Below are 22,722 nucleotides of genomic sequence, written 5' to 3' on the forward strand. Positions count from 1 at the left end.
TGGGCTTCTACCTCTTGGCTCTGACCATGGAATGCAAAACTGTACTTAAGAGCAAGTCCAGCAGCAAGGCAAAAGGAAAGAAACCCGAATTTGCAAACTAAAAACACCAACAGTGAGCAAGGAGGCATTGGCCTCTTTTCTTCCCTTTCCTGCAAACACATTTTCAAATGATCTGTGTCCTGATAGAAACTACAATTCCCATAATGGGATGCATTCACCTAGAGGAAGTGGGCCTGCTACAGGGTTTTCACTGGCTCCAGACACTTGGTCCTAAATGTGCATGGATGCATGGGGAACTCTCTCTCCCATCTACGGGAACTAAGGTGAGTTTCTCCTTGAAAAATCAGTTTACCTCCTGAAACTTTGTGAGATCAACCAAAAGAAAGAAATGTATTAGGAGCATTAGATATTTTGGACTTTTAATTCTTAGTTCTATTAATGTAATTGAAGTTATGAGACCCCATGGTTTTGTTTTTATTATTGTTAAAAATGTGTGATATGGTACATATAAATTACGTCCCTTTTGCCTTAAAATTTTGAATATCTCCCTTCTCACATTAAAAGCGTATTTGTACCTATGTGCCAGTGGCTCATGCCTGTAATCCTAGGGACTCAGGAGGTTGAGATCTAAGGATGCTGGTCCAAAGCCAGCTCGAGCAGGAAAGTTCATGAGCTTTCTCTCCATTAAACCACCAGAAAAATGGAAGTGGCCTTGCTGCTCAATTGGTGTAGAGCTCACCTTGATCTGAAGGGATCAGGGATAGTGCTCAGGCCAGGGGTTCAAGTCACACAATCAGATATTTACAGCCATTTAACCGATTGATTCTGGGATCATTTCCCCCTGCTCTAATATATATATATATATATATATATATATATATATATATATATATATATATATATATATATATATATATATATATATATATATATATATATATATATACTGAAATAAGATAGCAGGATTTTAAGGTAGACATACTTTATAATCTTTGAATTAAATTGATTTGTCAAACTCTCCTCATTACTTTCCCAGAAACTCTCAAATTCCATCTATGAAATTTCAAGGAGTTTTTGGTTATTTGTGTCTGAAGTTTTCCTTTCCTGAAAAAGTTTTTTTCCCTGGTTTTGTTGTTGGTCCTGTGGCTTGAACTCAGAGCATGGGCACTGTCTGTGAGCATTTGCTATGCTCTACTTGCCTTTCTTTTATCAATTGCTTCAGTGAACTAGTGAAAAGTTTCCTCCCAGGGTTTCTTAGAAAATGGTACTCCTTCCCAAGACTTCAAAAAATGCTTGTCTAGGGAGGTTAGGTTGAATGTGGGTGGAGGTAGAGTTTAGGGCAGGTCTATGTTCATGTGAAGCTTGATTACTTGCTCCAAACCAGTCTGTTTTTACTTTTCTGTTTTGCATACCCCATTTTGTTTTGATTTTCTACCTCTTCTCTGATCCTAGAAGTTTCTGAAGCAACTGTAGGCTACATATCTGGGGGTCCTCAGACTTGTCTTCCCAGACTATGTCCATTACACTGTGGAATAAACCTTTTGCCTCTCTCCCTCATATCAGACATCCTAAGCTGTCTCTGAATGATTTGTTGTGATTGTTAATGATCCTTTCCCCACATCATGACTGGGAATGATGGTGTAGGAAATATTGATGCCTGATATTCAGTCCTCCAGTGCATAGGTTCTCCATGCCTCTTTTAGTGGACCTGAGTTGTTCCTCATAAAAATGGAGATAATGAGGCACATTTGGATGTATAGATGGCAACATTGGAGCACCTATAAAATATGAAGCAAAAAGAATTCTTTCTTTCTGTAAAAGTTAAAAGTAAGTTCCTGAGAGGCAAGGAGATAAGGATCAGGTAAAAATGGCTGCTTCCTAAACTAACTGTGTCACATAGTTTTCATTGTTCAAGGTTACATTTTTCAAACACTCATTTCTAAGTATTATGTTTATTGTACTAGTATAAATAGAATTTACTTCCTACATTATTTTTGAATTGTTCATTGCTCAAAGACTTGTCTCACTATTTGTTATACAAATATTATGTCCTCTTCTTGCATTGATCTCAATTATTGAGTGTTGTAGATCCTGAGGTAGAAGGTACAAGTATGGAAAGGTATTCAGGGATAGATTATGGCTCTGACTTCCTCTGGAAGCAAAGGTGAATGAATGGAAAAATGTGAGCTTATGCATAGCACTTGTAGAATTCATTTGTCAGGAGATGTGGTGCTTCCCACTTGGGTTCCAGTATTCCTAGAGATTCCTTTGTTGGTAATGATCCACCACCATGGAGGGCCTGTGGACTTCACTTCTTGTCCACTGTTCTGGTGTTAGGAGCATCCCAATATTCACTGCAGGACTGCTTTCAGAGGAGTGACGTGATCAGTGGTAACTTACTGGACCTCATGTTTGTCAGCCTGTGTGGACAAGCTCACCCTGACATTGTAGACTGGATGCTGCCTTGAGGCCTATTTGCATGAATACCTGTCCCGATTCCATACCTCTGCTTCAGAGACCTGTTTTGTTTCATGATTCCTTGATCACTTACAGTGCAAGCTTGTGTTATGTATCTGTACAGGCTGGTAGTTGAGCTGCGTATTATTTTCAAGGATGGGCTGTTGTTTCATGCCTCTTGAAGGAACAATTGTAGTTTCACTAACCTTATAAATCCTCTGAGATTACTATTCAATTACCTTAACTTATGTTGCCTGTTTAGTTGATAGAACAATGATGGTAGATTAAGTTTGGGTCTCTGTTTGCTATTGAGCTTTAGAGGCCTCTTAGCCATTGCTGCCAATTTTTGGGAATATTGGTTGCCAACCTTATTGTACCCCAACTCTTCTTGCTAGTGCTACTACTTCTGCTGTGAACCTTATGCAAACCATATATACAGCACAACATGTTAATTCTTTAGCTTGATAAATTTCTGGTGCCCTGGGATGCAGATGGAGTAGATAAAAAGATTGTGATATGTTTTATGATTTGGAAACAGCAATGATATATGTTGATAATCAGGTGTACCTGCTAACGATGTGGTTAAAAATGATGTGTCAGGCTAATGGTCAGTACATCTGTGTTGTTCTTCTTAAATATGATGGAAATATGACTTGGACCACTATCCAGTGACATATTTGAGGAATCTGATCCGTTGATAATTTAAGCTTAGACATTATGCAGCTTCAGGGTCAGATATCTGATATTGGTCACTCCACCCTATAGGTAGCACACCCCCAGAATTAGCTGCATCACTTCTCCATTACCTGCAGGGATTCAACCTGGATAATAACACACCTTTTGTTATATCTTAGGTATTTTGCTCTTTCTTCTTTTCGTATGCCCTTTTCTTCCATTCTTCCTGAGATATATGATCTGCTGCTTTTTCAAGGTTCAGGCTGATAGACACTTGCTCAATTTACAAAATGATAAAGGAGAGACATTGGAGACCTAGAGGTGCCAGGAGCTGTCAAGGTGTGAGCAAAATCTCCACAACCACTGCCCTATTCATAGGAGGAAGTTTCCCTATTACTTCTGGCCTTGCAGGCTTACCTGTAGAAATTTGGTGGACAAAGGTTGAACTAGAATGAGGAAGGATGCATATGATCTGCACTTGCTGGCACATTGGGTCCTAGAAAAATGTGATGCAAGCATTGTGCACATAGAGAAAATGTCTATAGCTAAGGTCATTGCTAGAATAAAGAGAAATTCATCATTGGTCTTGTCTCTGTCTCTTCCATTATCATCCCCTTGTTCTTCTGGAGCACTGATGGAGTTGTGGCTGGCCCCAGCAGTGGTAGTATGCTTACCTAGCATGCATGAAGCCCTGGGTTCAAGTCCTCAGTACCACATACAGAGAAAAAGCAGAATGTGGAAATGTGGCTCAGTAGTAGGGTGCTAGTCTTGAGCAAAAGAAGTTCAGTGACAGTGTCCATGCACTAAGTTCAAGCCCAGGGTTGGGACATAAAACACAAGAAATGTGTGTGCTGGGTGCTGGAGCCTCATGTCTGTAATCCTCACTTTTCAATAGGCTGAAACTGAGGATCCCAGTTCAAAGTCAGACTGGCCAGCAACATGTGTGAGACACTTATCTCCAGTGACCACTAAAAATCCGGAAGTGTGTTGTGGCTCACATGGTAGAGCACTTGAGCTAAGTGATGGTTCCCAGGCTCACAGTACAAGTGCCATGACCAAACAACAAACAAAAAAAGGATAAAAGTATAAATAAATGCATCAGAAATATAGGCTTAAAAAGTGAAAACTACACTTCACAGATAGTCTTGGAAGCACTCCAGTGTTTTCTGATCCTTTTCTCCTTGCCTCTTAGGAATTAACTTTTACAGAATGAAATTAGGTTTTCTTTATATTATTAGAGGTTCTTTTAAGTTGAAGTCTATAATCCAAATATGGCCTTTGATTCCCATTTTTCATGAGGAATAGTTCAGCTCCACAAAATGGACATGCAAAACCCATACACTGGAGAAATAAAATCAGGTAAGAAAGTTTCCAATCCAATCCATCCCAATTATGTTGTTTGTAAAGGATCACCAAAAATCACAATAAACTTTAGGAGACAAGTATAAGATCTCAGATTATGAGAGAAGAGAGAGAGAGAGAGAGAGAGAGAGAGAGAGAGAGAGAGAGAGAGAGACTTCCAGACCCTGGGGTGCCTACAGGAGCAGGCAAAATGTGAGCAAAAGCTTCAGGGCCATTGACTCCCACCTTCAGGACTGCAAGTCCTTGCCCTTTATGGTTTGAGGAAGTGTGTGTTCTAGCTGATTGGCCTTGGGCTTTAAGTGAAGGGAAGCTTTGGTTGAAAACATAGATTGAAATAGAATGAGGAAAGAAGTGTGCTGTTTGCCCTTATTGACAGAGTGGGCTTAGACCAATATTACACAAGCATTTGAGAGACATAGCAGAATTGTGCCATCAGCCCACTCTCTGTCTCCTTAATTATCATCCCATTGGACCACAGAAGTCTTGCTTGTGCTCTGATGAGACTGCGGCAGGACACAAAAGATTTATTCCACAGCTTAATGGATAAGATTTGAGAAGACAAGTCTGAGGTCCCCTAGATATGTAGCCTAAAGCTACTGAGAGGAACTTTAAGTTTCAGAGAGGAGGTAAGAATATTAAAGAGATTTTCACATGCAAATATGAAAAGACAAAATCAGACTGGTTTGCAAGTGATTAAGCTTCACATCAACATAGACCTACCCTAAACTTCACTCTTCTACACACCTGCATTCATTCTGACCCCCAAATCACTCTCTTTGTAGGAAAATCAGGGTAATGTGCCATGTACTTAAGAATCCCTGTGAGGAAACTTTTCACTACTTACCTGAAGAAATTATTAAAGGACATGCAAATAGAGCACAGCAAATGGTCACAGGTAGTGCACAAGCTCTGAGTTCAAGCCACAGGAACAATAGCAAAAACAATCATAACACCCTTAGATGGAAAGCAAACTTCAGAAACAATCTAAAAGTCCTTTTGATTTAATAGGTAGAATTGGGGATTTTCTGGAAAATTAATTGTTAGATTTTTACGAAATCCAAATCAACAGAAGGATTATGCTGCATATCCACTTAACCATCCTCCTATTCTAAGCCCTTGTGTACAGTACAGCAATGGGAATTGACCTGGTATAAGTTCAGTGTCTGTGAGTACCTTTGTAAGATGAGAGGGGAGGTAGTAAACAAGTTAAGCCAAAACAGAGATATAATTTACATTCAGCAGAACACAGGAATGGAACAAGAAGAAATGTGTGAGCAACACAGTCACATAAACTCAATTTCATTATTAGAACTAAGAACCAAACAGTCAATGCATGCACTTGTCCCCATGTATTTATCTTTTGTGGCGGGTTTCAGGAAGGAAATAGTGTTTTTCAAGTAAAATTCAGCTTAGCTCCTACAGCAGGGAGAGAAAAGTCCCATTGCATTCAAGCACTCTTGTGACCAGGGTGGTGCCGGGCATTGTGGGAATTGTAGTCTCCAAGAAGGACATTTTCTTTGAAAGTCCTGGGTTGTTTTTGTTGTTTTGGAGGGCAGAGGTGGGGCAGAAGATCGTTTTGCTCATGCGTCTCCCCGCCCACGCGTCTCCCCTCCCACCACGGGCATTTTAAGTCGGCTTCTTCTGGGTTCTTTCCCTTTGCCTTGCTGCTGGAAGTGCCCTGAAGTAAAGTTTGGACTTCCATAGGTAGCAGCCACGAGGCCGGCACTCAGCTATGGGCAGTGTAGCTTGGAATCTGTAACTTGAAGGAATCTCAGGCTTTGGAACTGATGTCAGGTAGGTACTGTGCGATTGCTGCGGGAGTCTCCCCTCCATAGATATCTTTTTCTTTTTCTGTTTCTGTTTGGTGCTTGGTGTTTCTGAAACTCTGGGCCTGCAAGCACCATTCCTGAGCTTGTCAGCTCAAAGCGAGAGCATTATGCTTCAGTTAAAGCTCCTACTGCCCCCTCCACACTTTTCTCCAGTCTGGAGTTGGTAATTTGCTTGAGGTTCAGGAGTTTGTGCTGTCATTAGCTTCTGGGCCCTGAGGTGCAAGAACCTGGTTCCCAAATATCTGAGAGCAAGCTGGGTGATTCTGCAGATGAGAGAGCCCAAGAGTTGTGCATTTGTCCTCCAAGACCAAGGGATTCTTCTATTAACCCATATGACTTTATTTGTTTTGCCTAGGTGTAAGAGGAGTACAGGGAGAATTCTAGTGAAATTGTGAGGTGTGTGACTGCCTTGAGTCTTCTTACATTGAAGTTGAATTTATTGCTTTTGTGTTGTTTCTCCTAGAGATATTTTAGTCTGTTTGGCTTGAGTTTTTAATCTCCTGGCTTGATTTCACACCTGTTTGTATTTGATTCGGTTTCTAGAGACAGTTGTACATGGGATATTGGATATTGGTCCTGTATTTTTAGGAATGAAGCCTAGCAATGTTTGAAGCAGAGCACCCTATGAATAGGAATCTCCATCATAAATGGACAGACCCTGTCAATTCTGAGAAGCCCTAAAGAGAAAAACAGAAAAGCACAGGAAGGGGAAGATGTTGCTAGCTTCCTTTGCTTTATGCCAAAATTGTTGCTACTTCCCTGAGCACCAGATTCACGTGGTACTCTTTCCTACACCACTCTCAATCACTTTGTGTTCTTGCAAGATTTAAACTAATTTCGAGGGTCATGATGAGCTGGATTGAGGAATAAGCCAGAGCATAATTATCAAAGGATATCTGAGGCTGTGGTTTGGGATGTTGGAATAATTGTTATGACTGAAAGTATCTATTCATGTAGTAATCCCTAATCCTCTTCTTGCTAATTTATTCAGCCTGTTAACAATTATTTTTAGTATGTCATCATGCAAACTTACATTAAGTGTGCAATCTATGGATTTGCTAATGCTAGCTCTAATCAGTTGGTTGTGCCTGGTAGTATGGAAAGTGTTGGTCTGGGACATGTGGCCTAAAAAGAAAATTCACAGAAGAAAACTTGAGGTAATATGTCTTACTTAAGATTGTATGCTTTGTAGGTGCCACTTATCTTCAGGTGTGTCATGCCTATATCGATTATTTTATGTTGTATCTTTAGGATGGCCAAGGATCTTCCCATGACTGTGTCGGGAAATGAACGTTAGGGACTTCTCAAACCTGGGTTTACCTCATCTTTACTCATGTCCCTTTGGCCAAAGCATTTTAAATGGCAAATTGCTAATCATTGCATATGTGTGCAATGGTTAGAGTGAAATGTGCCATTTGACACCCACTATTGAAATAGTATAACATAAGAAATATATTCTATATACATTTTTTATGTAACTTTGGGTGAAAATTAGTGAGTTACATCATACATGCTTTCCATGGTGTTTAAATATGTAAATGAATGAGGTAGAACACAAAATCCAATGGATTCCTAGGATGCTTTTGCATTAAAAAAGCAGTTAATGGGCTGGAAAGGTGGCTCAGTGGTAGAGTGCTTGCCTTGCATGCATGAGGGCTTGGGCTCGATTCCTCAGCAGCACATAAGCAGAAAAGGCTGGAAGTGGTGCTGTGGCTGAAGTGGTAGAGCTCTAGCCTTGAGCTGAAGAGCTGAGGGACAGTACCCAGGCCCAGAGTTCAGGCACCAGGACTGGCAAAAAAAAAAAAAGGAAAAAAAAGCAGGTCATACATCCTGAAGTATATTCAGTAATAACGAATGACTTTTAGTGGAAATATATGTTTTTGCTTTCAATTATTCAATAATTTCAGTGGGAACATTCATTTTTTCCAATTTAGTGTGTACATAAATATATAAATTAGTAGATTTAATAACATCTATTTATCAGGAAATGGGCTGGATTTTTGTTTATTGACACTTTAATGCTCTGCCTAAGACATCAAAAATTCTTCGCTTATAGGAAGGCTTTACGTTTTCACAATAAAAAAATAAATAAATATTAATAAAAGAAGGCTTTACAGTTTTCCAGTCCATGTATCATGTTTGCAAGAGGAAATTCTGGGCCCAAAATCTCACAGATTCATTTCTGAATGCATCATTTCCCTTGAATCCCAGCCATGCTTCCAGAATCTTCTGCTCATTGTCAGCAGCAAGACAGAATGAATGGATGTCTGGTGAGTTGATTTTTTTAATTTTTCATTTGTTTTCCATTCCACTGTATCAACCTAAAGATGTCCAAGAATTAAAAACAATACCAACCACACAGATTCAGCCTCAGGAATATATTCATAAATCAGATAAAGAAGGCTTGTAAATTAGGAGATAAAGATTGCTTGTAGGTTTAGCAGATTGAATGGTTATATTCTAAGTTGAATTCAGATTGGCTTCAGAATGTCTAGGTTTCATCTTGTCATAAAATGTAGTCATACCTGTTATGTGATGTAATGACACCAAGCAGGTTACTTCTCATGGAAGGTAAAGGATAGATTGCCACCAGATCACTTCCTCATGAGTAACATTAAACTATCTCAATGAAATTTTCCTGGAATTACTGAAATAGTATGGTCATGCACACCTTCATGTGTTCTTAAGGCATGATTAACCTATATGTACTTAAATTACTCTCCATATATAGTTCTTGCACTGATTCATGGTCTTGGTCTTACTTGAAACTTAGCCTGTATTTGTTGCTAAGCTTTATGGTCATTCTACACATTCCTGTTTGTTTTCTAAATATTCTCACAAGATTTCTTTCCTCTATTTTCTCTTTCCATTTTTGATTTTCTACTCACTAGTGTTGGTTATTTTTCTTACTCTCTCTTTGTATCTATCTTTTATCATGTTTTTCTTTTTTCAATCCCTCTTTCCTCCATATGTGTCTCAGTTGTTTCTTTTCTTCAAATGATCTATCTGGAACAAGATTTTCTTAGTGATCAGCTTTATGTTGCTGACATGGCTCTTAGGATTGACATTTTTCTTACCCATAATATAGGAACATTGTTGCCTAGAGAGTTCTAAAGGATTCCAGAAACAAAGAAAATTAGAGAAACACAAAAACATAAACAGATAGACTTAGGGGAAACCAGGGTTCCGAAGGCTCTCTGGCACTTTGTCCCTGGGTGCCAGCAAGCTAGCATAGTTCCTTGAGTTCACACAGGGAAGATTACCATTGATAACATGCAAAAATGAAGTATCTATAGTAATAGTACAATCAGAGCCAAAACAGGTTGTGAGGAAAGCATATGTCCTTATTCTCCTGAGACAGAAGACTGTCGCCCAGAGAAAATGCAGACATGGAGTTCACTTTACCTAGCCTTCAAGGTCAACAGCACCTCCGTTTCAGATGCTATCTTTCCAACAGTATGGAAAAGGCCTGTACTCCAGTCTCTTAACACTCTCCAGAATTCTCTTTTAAGCCTTTTGCGGGCACCTCTCAGTTCTCTCTGTGCTGTCAGGCTGGAATTCCAACCTCTCAAACCTTTTCCCCTTCAGCTCAACTTCAGAGTTCCCTACAGAAAAGTACTTCCTTCTACCAATTGATACACTACAAGAAAATCTGTTTTCTCCTGATTTTGTGTTGGTCTAACTTCATTTGATGTGCTATTCAGTTTTGTTTTTCCTTCCCACTACTTTTGAATATTTTAATTCACTGCCAGTATAAGATTGGAACGAGTGTTGAAAAAAAAATAATACAGTGATGAGATGTTCTCTATTAGAAATATCACTGTCACAACATCTCACAGATGTTTGCTCACTAATTGATTTTGATCTCTGAGGTATTTCACTATTAACCAGCACAAGTGAAAATATAAGCTTAGAGATCTACTGGAGAAAGGACTCAGGAATATGTAACGCATTTGAGCATTTGGTCATATTTATCATTTTTGTCATCTTGAGTGTTCCTTGAGCCTCTCTATATTTGCCTTCACCTTCCATGAAGGGCTATTAAAATGAAAACCTTGTAAGGAACATTTTTTCCCTCCACCTTTATTTTGTATTGTAAAATGTAGGCAAAGTTTACAAAATTTCATGGTAGCAGTTCTTTTTTACATGGGAAGGAAATATCAGGGTATCTATGACCATATTTCAATATTTAGCATTTAAACCAAACATGATAAACCACGGATATTTTTATGTGGGAACTCAATTAAATCTTATAAGGGCCTAATCAAATATTAGTTACTTTCTGGAGTACAGTTACTGTTTTTTTTTTTTTTTTAATATTCATGTGGACACTGCTTTTCATAGATCTAGCAATGTTCTATGTTCTGTATTCCATGTGATATCCTGAATGTGTGCTGCTTGCTTTTGAGAGAAGGTCTAAATAGAATTTATGGTGAAGCAGTATGTGTCAAACAGGAAAAATATTGATTTAATTCATTTTTACCCTGGTGTGTACTGAAATTTTATCAAAAATGATAATATAATTTTTCAGACACCTCCTTAGACTTAATGTTATCATGCCACATTATTGTCTCCTTAGAGTTTTTATCTTCTCTCTACTGCTAGCAGCAGAAATATGTTTGTGTGCATTATGGAAACTGTAATTTTTTATTGGTCTTGGGGCTTGAATTCTGGGTCTGTTTGTTTTCCCTCAGCTCTTCAGGTTAAGGTGAGTGCTACCAATTGAGTGACAGTGCTACTTTCATTTTCTGGTAGTTTATTGGAGATAAGTGTCTCATGGACTTTCCTGCCTGGGCTGGCCTTGAACCTTGATCCTCAGACCTCAGCCTCCTGAATAGCTAGGATTACAGGCATAAGCCACCAGTGCCCTGCAAATCTGTGTATTTTAATGACCAGGTTTATGTATTGTCAAATGTTTCTAAATTGCTATTTAATTTTCCCAGTGAATAGTTAACAAAGCTAGCTGCAAACATTTTATGTAAAACAAAAGCATACCTGCAACATAATGAAATTCCAGGTTGGAATTCTCAAAACCCAGTCTAATTTCTTGATGGAAATGTGCCATTACAGAAGCTGATGTCATTTGATGATGTGGCTGTGAACTTCACCTGGAAGGAGTGGCAGGATCTGGATTCTGGTCAGAGGACCCTTCATAGAGATGTAATGCTGGAGACCTATAGCAACCTCATGTCCTTGGGTGAGCAAAGGTTATTTTTACTTGGAAGATCAAGTGCTTTTATTTTAGTAGACATTAGACTATGTTATTTAGGGAGATGATTCCAGTCCATTCCCAGGTAAAAAACTGCTAGTATATAAGCCAGTCAAATTTGAGTCTGAGAGCTTGGTGTTGTTTGTCTTTCACACTAGTGCTTGAGCCACAATTCTATTTTCACTTTTGTTTTGGGGCATATTCTGAGTTTCCATGCCCAGGTTGGTTTCAAGCCTGCCTCTTCTGATCTCACCTCCTAACTGTAGGATTACAGGTGTAAGCATTTGGACCATTACAATTTCTAAAAAAAAAAGATTCCAGGCCATGGGAATTGTTATTTTTTTCTAAGGGAAACTTCAACTTCATTATATGTAACACAAGAGTTAATTTTATTCTCGTTATTTAGGAAGGCAAATCAATAGTTGGACAAAAGTTCTAAGCTATGATCCACTAATAGGAGACTTACTTCCCAGAGTTGGGTAATTATTATAGGTGGATCTACGGTCTACAATAGAACATAGATTACTACTGACAGTATGCTCTGGAAATCAATAAGTAAAAGTGTGTATTTGTAAGCCAAACCTGCTACAGGGTTTAGTGCTTCAAGCTACCAATCCTAGATACTCTGGAGGCTAACATCTGAAGATTTCAGTTTGAAACCAGCAGTGTAGAAAAATGACCATGACTCTTATCTCCAATTAACCATTCAAAAGCTAGAAATGTAGAGAAGACTCAAACTAGTAGAACGCTATCTTTTAGCAAAAGAGCTGAGTTCAAGCCACACAGTTAGTAAAATAAACCAAAGCTGTATGCTACTCCACCATGGAGCTGTTAAGAATTGAGAAACTGGGCTGGGAACGTGGCTCAGTGGTAGAGTGCTTGCCTTGCATGCTCAAGGCCCTGGGATCTATTCCTCAGCACCACATAAGCAAAAAGAAAAAAGCCAGAAATGGCGCTGTGGCTCAAGTGGTAGAGCTCTAGCCTTGAACTGAAGAGCTGAGGGACAGCAAGCGCCCAGGCCCAGAGTTCAGGCCCCACGACTGGACCAAAAAAAAAAAAAAAAAAAAGAATTGAGAAACCATGGGCTGGGAAGGTGGCTCAGTGGCAGAGGAATTGCCTTCCATACATGAGGCCCTGTGTTGGATTCCCCAGCACCACATAAGCAGAAAAAAAAAAAGCCAGATTTGGCTATGTGGCTCATGTGATACAGTGCTAGCCTTGAGCTGAAGATCTGCCAGACAGTGCCCAGAACCAGAGTTTAGGCCCCAGAACTGGACCCCCAACCCCCAAAAAACAATTGAGGAATCAGAATTAGGAGCAACCTTGTGAACAGGATGTCTGCGACCTTTCGTTATTGATGACCTAGCAAGAGCAATAATTCTCCACTATTTCTTAATCATAGGACACGGTGTTCCTAAACCTAAATTGATTGTGATGCTGGAACAAGGTGCAGATCCTTGGATAAGAGAAGCCTCAGACAAGAATTTCACAGGTCAGTTAAAGCATCTTGAATGGTGATGATGGGTCCAGAGCCCAGTTGGTCTGTTTACCTTGAGCTGTACAGAGCAATAGTATTCCTAGTGCCCCTGAGTCATGTGTGGCAGAGAACTAGGTGATCCTTTGTCTCAAGGAATTGTCAATCCAGAATTCACATGGAGGCAAGCTGAATTTGGTGTGCCAGTGTATTTAATGTTAGGAATTCTTTGTCTGTAGAGAAGTCATTCTTTTTTTTTTTTTTTTTTTTTTGGTCGTGGGACTTGAACTCTGGGCCTGGGTGCTGTCCCTCAGCTCTTCAGCTCAAGGCAAGCGCTCTACCACTTGAGCTACAGCGCCACTTCCAGTTTTCTGGTGGTTTATTGGAGATAGGAGTCTCACGGTCTCTCCTGCCCGGGCTGGCTTTGAACCGCGATCCTCAGAACTCAGCCTCCTGAGCAGCTAGGATTACAGGCGTGAGCCACCAGCCCCCGGCAGAAGTCATTCTTTAAGAGAAAAAGACAATAAGAAATGTACAAAAGGAGATCCCATTTTCTTTTAAACTAGTATTATGCAGGTAGGAGGAAAATAGGAGAATGGTAGTGCTGCTATTCTCTGATCAGGACAATAGCTTATGAGTTGTGCTGGGCATAGAGTGACATTCAGAATGGAAGCATTAAGAGTATGTTGATGAATAATTTCAGTAAATATTTCCTAGAAAAAAAATAGAAAAATCTGAAATACAGAAAAACATTATTTTCCATTTTAAAATGTCAGTACTACATTCATAGTTAGTACGTTGCAGAGAAAAGTTTATATTCTGCATAAAACAATGCTTTGATATTTGAAAATCTTGTCACAGTTAAAATGTGAGAAAATACCTTTACAGTAAGGAATGTGTGGATCTCATTTATGTTTTTGCCTATTTTTCTGTTATGCATTTTAGATGTCCCACAAATGGAGGATGTGATTAGCACCTGTCAGAAAAGTCACAATAAGTATCTCTCTGAAGTAGCAGTCAGGAATAAAAACCCAGAAGAGGAAAAAGTGAGACTTATAAGAAGTTTTAATTTGAGCTCAAAACAGAAGTCAGAACTGATTAAGAATAATGGGAACTCCTTAGGGATGAGGACAGAAAAGGTCACTGGGTGTCAGAACATGGATGTTTTCAGTGAACCTGGTAAGATGTGTGCTGTACATAGTCCCCAGGTGTCTTCTGTAGTTGAAGAATATAAACAATGTAAAAGGTCTTTCACTGAGAAGACACACCCTATTGTCCCTCAGAGAACACATACAGGAGAGAAACCATATGAAAGTAAAATGTGTGGAAAGATTTTCACCAGTAAGGCATACCTTACTGTCCACCAGAGAACACACACAGAAGAGAAACCTTTTGAATGTAACATTTGTGGAAAGTCTTTCACCTGCAAGACATATCTTACTGACCACCAGAGAACATACACAGGAGAGAAACCTTATGAATGTAACATGTGTGGAAAGTCTTTCACCAAGAAGTCAAACCTTACTGTACAACAGAGAACACACACAGGAGAGAAACCTTATGAATGTAATATGTGTGGGAAGTCTTTCACCAAGAAGTCACCTCTCACTGTCCATCAGAGAATACACACAGGAAAGAAACCTTATGAATGTAACATGTGTGGAAAGTCTTTTACCCAGAAGTCACACCTCACTGTCCACCAGAGAATACACATAGGAAAGAAACCTTATGAATGTAATGTGTGTGGAAAGTCTTTCACCCAGAAGACAACTGTCACTGTCCACCAGAGAAGACACACAGGCGAGAAACCTTATGAATGTAACATGTGTGAAAAGTCTTTCACCAAGAAGTCAAACCTTACTGACCACCAGAGAACACACACAGGAGAGAAACCTTATGAATGTAATATGTGTGGAAAGTCTTTCACACATAAGTCACCCCTTAATGTTCACCAGAGAAAACACATAGGAAACAAATCTTATGAATGTAATGTATGTGAAAAGTCTTTCACCCAGAAGCTGCACTTTACTGTCCACCAGGGAACACACACAGGAGATAAATCTTATGAATGCAACATGTGTGGAAATTCTTTCACCCAGAAGCTACACTTTACTGTCCACCAGGGAACACACACAGGAAAGAAACCTTATGAATGTAACGTGTGTGGAAAGTCTTTCACCCAGAAGATACACTTTACTGTCCACGAGAGAACACACACAGGAGAGAAACCTTATGAAGGTAACGTGTGTGGAAAGTCTTTCACCAAGAAGTCATACCTTACTGCCCATCAGAAAACACACAGGAAAGAAACCTTATGAATGTCATATGTGTTGAAAGTTTATCAGCCAAGATATATATGTTACTGTCAACCAGAGAGCACACACAGGAGAGAAATTTTATGAATGTAAGCTATGTGGAAAGGCTTTCACCCAGAACATACACCTTTCTCTCCATCAGAAAAAAAACCCACCAGAGAGAAATGTTATGCATGTAGCAGGCACGGAAATTCTTTCACCTGGAAGGCACAACTTAACATCCATCACAGAAAACAAGGAGAGAAACCTTATGAATGCAACCAGTGTGGAAAGACCTGGAGATCACAGCTTAACACACATAAGTTGATTCACACAAATGAAATAACTTAGGATTGTACCAAATGGGAAAGTCTTTGACTTGTAAGACACAGCTCAGGGTTCATCATAAAACACACAAAACACAGAGACACACAGACACACACACACCCTCACACACAAAGAGGGGATAAATCCTATGTAGGGAAAATAAATGGAAAGGTTTTCAAGAAAAAGTCCTAACTCAGTTTGCATCAGAGAACAGACACAGGCGAGAAAATAAAAATGTAACAATTGTGGAAAGTCCTTTAGCAAGTATTCATGGATCCAAGTTCATAGGACACACACAGCGGAGTAATCTTAAAAATATGACAAATGTGAATAAGGGAAACCATGGGACCTATTTTTTGCAATATCAAGTATATGTATGAGTCAAGCAGAAAAGGTCAGATAATGTGGTGTTAGGAAAATGAACCCTTAGCTATGTATTTAAATGTTGTTTTTTTCTTTCATGCATTTCTTTCTAATGCATTTATAAGATTATTTCTTTGTTGCTTTGTATGTCCCTCCCCCACAGTATAAGCCCTGCTTTCACTATATTTGATGTCAGTATAATTTCTGGAGGAGAAGGGGAAAAACAAGTCATTTAAGCATACAGGTGGACCTGTTGCAACAATGAGAAGTACAAGTTGTCATGTCGAACATGAACTTTACAACTTTGGTGGGGGGGGGAGAATAGGGTGGTGGGGCAGGGGGAGGCTGGGAAGGGATGTGAAGGGTAAACAAAGGAGGAGGCTGCAATGCTTGATAAGAAATGTACTCATTATCTTGCCCATGTAATTGTAACCCCTCTGTAAGTATGTTCACAAAAAAATAAAATAAAATGAAAAATATCAAAAATGTGGAAATCCTTTGATCAGAAAGAAATACCTCATGTTTATCAGAGAACTGACTCACATAGGAGAAAAGAAAGTAGTGCATAGAACATATGTGAAATGACTTTCAATCAGAACTGAGTATTCAGCATATGTGAGAGCAGAGACAGGAAAGAAATTATGAGTATAGAAAACATTTTGCCCGAAGTCCCATCTGTACAGGTATCAGAGACCTGGACACATGACAGAATCTCTGTAAATATAAACATGAGAGGAAGTCTTTCAACCAGAAGCCAACCTTCAGCAAGTATTAGAACATTCACCCAGGAAAGAAGCCCAATGTAGGAAAATCTTTGTCAGAAAACCTCTGTAAATTATACAGAGAAATCCTTCATGGCAGAGGTAAGCTGGGTGTGAAGGGAAACCATTCTTCACTCTTCAGCTTTCTTTGAGCCAACATTTCTCATCCTCTCATCCTGTTGAGTGGGGATGGTGTCATTCAATATTATCATTTGGCAAATACTTTTGCTTGAGCTCAAAATGTAAGGGACTTACTGCTCACTGAGTTGGTAAAGTACCCTTTCTTTCTTTTAATTTAAAACCTGCAATTAAAATGAGCAATGACATTCCCTCATGTGTGGAATGTTAGCTACTCAGGAGGCTGAAATTAGAAAGGTAGTATTTGTAGGCCATCCAATGCAAAAGCTTCATGAATATGGTTTCTTAGCCAATAAAAGGATGGATCTGGTCATATGTGCCTATCTTGTTTGCTACTTGTGATATGTAAGTATAAAATTAGTGTGTTGAAAGGCCCAGACAAAGAAGCAAGTCTCTAAGGTGAAAAATCAGTGATACAAAAAGGCATCTGGTATAGAAGGTGAAGGAAGCCTCACAAATTTTGTCCCTGAATTCAACCTGAGGACCGCTAATATGATCTGTGCAAACAATGCATTCTTCCAATTATTTAGTGGAAGAATTTGGATGTGGTTTACAGAATGATAGGTAAACAGACCTTTACTGAGATTGCAAAAGGACCTTTGCATATGTCTATATGAATTTTTTATCCTATTCTGTGGAAACCATGAGTCCTGCTTGGATCAAGTAGTTAAGATATCCTGATCTAACAGGGCACTGGTGGTTCACATTGGAATTCTTAATTGCTCAAGAGTATGAGTTTTAAAATCACAATTGAAAGGCCAACTAGGTAGGAAATGCTCTGAAACTGTTTTCACCTAATTTCCCACAAGTAATGCTGTGAATCATGTTGATAGACTGTCATCACTTTTGTTCCTTTATTACAAAATCTCAGGGACAGTACCCAGGCCCTGAGTAGAAAGAACTTCAAGGCCGGGGAAGATATTTTTTAAAATGGGTTCTTTGGCTTTCATGCAGGAAAGTTTCCACTCCTATAGGAATCTGAAATACTCCATAGGGTATAGTCATTGTCCGTCAATTGAAGTTGATATTGAAATGTCTTAAAGCCTGGGTAATGATAAATTGTCACACATAGTTTGGTATCTTTTGTCATGTGAATAGACATACCTATACCTTTATATTTCTGACTAGTTCATACGTCCTTGCAGAGGTTCAAGTTACTATGTAGGACAATGTGGTCCACATCTGTAGGAATTAGACATTCCAAGAGAGATCTCAACATATAAAATGTGGCCAAATATTTCAATATACTTGAAACAGTATCATAAGAAAAGAAGGAGTCAATAGTGATCATTTAAGATCCCAGAATACCAATATATTTGAATGAGAAAACAATGGTCTTCTAATGTGTGCACACAGATGTAGGAGAAAGAATCTTTTCAGTCTATTCTGTCCAGATGTGTAGAAGCAATTTTGTTGTTCTTCCCTTATGGATTGCACTTTATTTCACGGCCACTCCCAGGGGTGAATGACAGGATGTTTAGTTTCAGCTCATTCTAAAAACTCCTATGTCCTGAGAAGAAAAGTGGTGAACCATGATTTGGGTACATATCCACCCTAGACCTAACCACTAAGAGTGGGTTAAGTTATGTAATTTTTCAGAATGTCAATGGTCCTACCACAAGGTTCATCCTGTAGCAATATCCAAAGTTAGGCTTTAGAAGAGGTCTGCCTTTGTTCAAAGATTTCAACTCTAAATTGGATTATTTTCAATAGCCATTCATTGAATGTTACTGGATAAAGTATACAAACATAGTCACTTCTATGTTACAGAACGTTGTGATATCATCAGCAGGGGAAGTTCATATGACCCAAAGTCATGACCCTGAAGAGTCTGCTCTCCAGAGATCTAAGTGTTTAACCCAAAACCTCCAGTTCCCAAGCAATCTTGATCCCAATGATAGAGCAGGATTTTAGGTGAATCCTTGTTTCTTCCTGAGGTTAACCTGGAATGATGCATCTCACCGTGACTGGAAGGGACAGAACCTGGGATACTGAGCACAGTGGGTACTGAACAAGGCTCTCATAGAATTTTCACTAGAACCTCAGGTCCCACCCAAGGCCTCCTTCCTTTACCTTGAGCACTTATATCTTTAGTGTTGTCCACCTCTAGGTCATTTTTCCTCCCATAATTAGCAGAGTATTAAGTGTACATTTTTCCTGCTCCTTTGAGAAACATCTTACCCTAACCTCTCTTTTCTGTTTCCTCAATGAATTCTGAGGTTCTTTTAAATTTTTTTTGTTCATGTTTCTGGATCAGAAACATCCTTGTATGAAGTCCCTGTTATAAAGTTGTCAGTACTTTGAGAAAATCACTACTTGGAGCATCCACAGCTAACCATCTTTTCTTCACTTGTCCATGGGGTCTGAGCAAAACCAAGCCAAATCTTTATATGTGCATTCTAACTTAAATGTTTGTTACCAAAAGTTTGATGTAGAGACTTCATCAGGTGTGTTGGAAGTTGTTTGGTCTCATAATGCAAGGTACAGGAAAGAAAAGATTGGTGAGGAGACAGCCAAGGAAAGGAGCACAGTGCCAAAGTCTTCATGCAATATGCAAGCCTGGCAAGCCCCTTGGGACAGGAGTGAGGAGCCCAGAAGAGGGCCTGTGCTACCATTCAGTACACCACCAGCACCACATGGCACCTCCAGCATGGGACATGGTGTGCCCAGGTTTCAGGAGGGCTGACTGTTGACACAGGGACCTGTTAGTCAAGTTAAGCCAGTGGCCTAATGTAATTGTCTTGTCTTATGTAGATGATACAATTGCTGTGGACAAGAAGAATTGGTAGTAAAACTGTTGTCTGATGAGCTAGTTAAAATTCTTCAGGATATTTGTGTGTGTGTGTGTGTGTGTGTGTGTGTGTGTGTGTGTGTGTGTGTGTCCTAAAAAAAAATTGAAAAGTAGTTCAGAGAGAACTCAAATGACAAGAGTGTCAGACTTAATTCCTCAGCAAGATGGATCCTTTACAATCACAACCAATAAGTGAAAAGGAAAGGTTTCCTTCACTTATTTTTACCTACCTTCACAAAGACCATTGTGTTCAAGATAATAAGAACAGAAATGTATGTGTTGATGCTTACTGTTGTACAACAGCTAGTTTACAAGTGACAGCAGAGGCATAAGTCTCTTCTGTGTGCGGCCCTGCACTCACTGGAAAGGAGGACAGTAGTATTGAAAGTGAAATAAAGTCACTTGTAAGTTTGTCTTTTAAATTGCAGGGAAGCATTGACTAATTTAAATGAGCAGACTTTTTGTTTTGCTGGTCCTTAGGCTTGACCTCAGAGGCCAGGTGCTGTCCCTGAGCTGCTTTTGCTAAAGTGTAGCATTCTACCACTTGAGCCACAGCACCACTTCCAGGTTTTTCTGTGCATGTGGACCTGAGGAATAGAACCCAGCTCCTCATTCATGCGATGCAAGCACTATACCACTTTGCTACCTTGCTTGTACTATAAGTAGACTTTTTATGTTAAAAGAAGAAAGAATAGGTTGGTATGGAGTATCCACCTTCCATGTGCAATTCCCAAGGTTCAATCCCCCAAAGTGAAAGGAAGAAAGTAGAAAATGGAATGATATGAAGTATACAGATACAAGAACAAAGAAAAATAGAAGAACAAAGGCAATGAGCAAGTTTTTAGGGTTTTTGTTTGTTCATAATTGTTTCTTTTTCCTTTTAATTGTTGGCTGTGGGGTTTAAACTCAGGGAGGGCCTGGCATATTCGCTAGGCTTTTCACTAAAGGCTGGCATGCTACCACTTCCAGCCAGAATGTCACTTCTAGTTTTCTGGCATTTAATTGATGATAAGTCACAATGAATTTTCTGCTGATGGGGTGCTGAGGAGTGGAACCCAGTGCCTCATGTATGCAAGGCAAGCACTCTACCACTGAGCCACACTCCCAGCCCTGCATCCTTTCTGAAAATAGTGTGGTTGGGGCTGGCAATGTGGCTTAGTGATAAAATGCTTGCCTACCATGCATGGAGCACTAAGTTTGATATCTCAATACCTAACAAACAACAAAAGCTACCAAACACCCCTAGAAGCACTGGTGTTGTAGCTCAAGTGGGAGAGTGGTAGCCTTCAGAATATTGAAATTCAGGAACAGTTCCCACACCTTGAGTTCAAGCCCCAGGAATGTCAAACAACAGCAACAAATGAGCAAATGAAAACAAAAAACCCAGTGTCAGCAAGTTTCATTGATAAACACCACACACAGACACACACACACACACACACACACACACACACACACTTTTTTTTTAAAACCATATTCACCTCCTTTACTGTGTGTGCTCACCCTCTGGGCTCCAAATGCTACCTACATCCATAGGAGAACTTATTGTATGTTTCTGTTGTTTTTGCATTCTTATAAAAATTATTGTGGGGGCTGGGAAGGTGGCTCAGTGGTAGAGTGCTTGCCTTGAATGCCTGAGGCCCTGGGTTCAATTCCTCAGTACCACATAAGCAAAAAGAAAATAAAAAGCTGAAAATGGCGCTGTGGCTCAAGTGGTAGAGTGCTAGCCTTGAGCTGAAGACCTGAGGGACATGGTCCAGGACCCGAGTTCAAGCCCCACGACCAGACCCCCCAAAAAAAATTATTGTAAAGGTGATATATATATATATATATATATATATATATATATATACATCTGTACATACATATATCTGTATGTCTATATATACATATGTATGTACATACATATACATATGTATGTATATCATACATATTTACATCTATGTATATATACATATGTGTGTATACATATACCACTATGTATATATACATATATACACCTAAGTATATATACATAGGTGTGTGTGTGTGTGTATATATATAGAGAGAGAGAGAGGTATATATGTATGTTAAAGTTCCATAAGCCAGGTATTGATTTCATTACTTGATTGATTACTCACTTGATTTCATTGTTTTCATAACTTGTTGAACGAAATGCATTTTGCACAATTCCATCTCCTTTGGAAAGCAGCGTTTATTTCCATATAACACAGTAAAATATACCAATATTAGGTATTGATCTCATTGTCTGGGTGCTGTCCCTGACCATTTTATCTTAAGGATCTATCACTGGATCCATCTATCAATTTCTACCCCTGGATTTTTAGGTGATTAATTGTAGATAAGAGTTTCATTGACTTTTCTGAAAGGGCTGGATGAAATCTCAATCCTTGGGTCTCAGGTTTGCTACCATGAGACACTTGTGTCCAGCACCTTTAAATATTATTATATACACTATGTTATTTGTGGTATGTTTTTTCTTTTCATCATTCATGAGGTTTGATCTCTGGGCCTGGGCTCTGTCCCTCAGCTCTTCAGCTCAAGGCTCATGCTCTACTACTGGACCCACAGCACCACTTTCAGATTCTTCTGTTTATGTGGTGCTGAGCAACCTAACCGAAGGCCTCATGCATGCAAGGTAAGCACTTTCCACTGAGCCACCTTTCCAGCCCCTACAGTAGCATTTTCAAAGGAATATATTAGGCCTTCCATATTTGTTTGTTGCACAGATTCAACAAACCATAGAACCCAAAGAATTGACAAAGTATGGTACCTATAGTAAACGTGCAGCCTTTGAAAAAACTGTCATTATCCGATGAACAATGCATTGTAACAACTATTTAGTAGAATTTAAATTGTAATAGGTATCAGAGGTGATTTACAGTGTATATAATATATTCCCTAGAAATTATATTAGAGGTGATTTGCACTGTGTAGAACGATGTGTGCAGGTTACATGAAAGCAAACTAAGAAATACACATCAGATGAGACAAACATAATAAATAGCAAAGTAATCACTAACATGAAACCATGTTAATATT

The 22,722-nt window shown here is 39.2% G+C and overlaps 1 long non-coding RNA gene and 1 pseudogene across 1 annotated transcript; both read left to right on the top strand.

The window, feature by feature from the left end:
• Window positions 1-22,722, top strand: part of LOC122123306 — a 54,341-nt pseudogene that overhangs the window by 14,743 nt on the left and 16,876 nt on the right.
• LOC122123267 lies at window positions 14,506-15,527 on the top strand. The gene is made up of 3 exons (XR_006150372.1): window positions 14,506-14,572; window positions 15,245-15,249; window positions 15,416-15,527. It is a non-coding gene; the product is annotated as an uncharacterized LOC122123267 (long non-coding RNA).

This window comes from Dipodomys spectabilis, unplaced genomic scaffold (assembly GCF_019054845.1).
Source record: "Dipodomys spectabilis isolate Male_0828 unplaced genomic scaffold, ASM1905484v1 ptg000227l, whole genome shotgun sequence".
In the NCBI taxonomy this organism is placed as follows: domain Eukaryota; kingdom Metazoa; phylum Chordata; class Mammalia; order Rodentia; family Heteromyidae; genus Dipodomys; species Dipodomys spectabilis.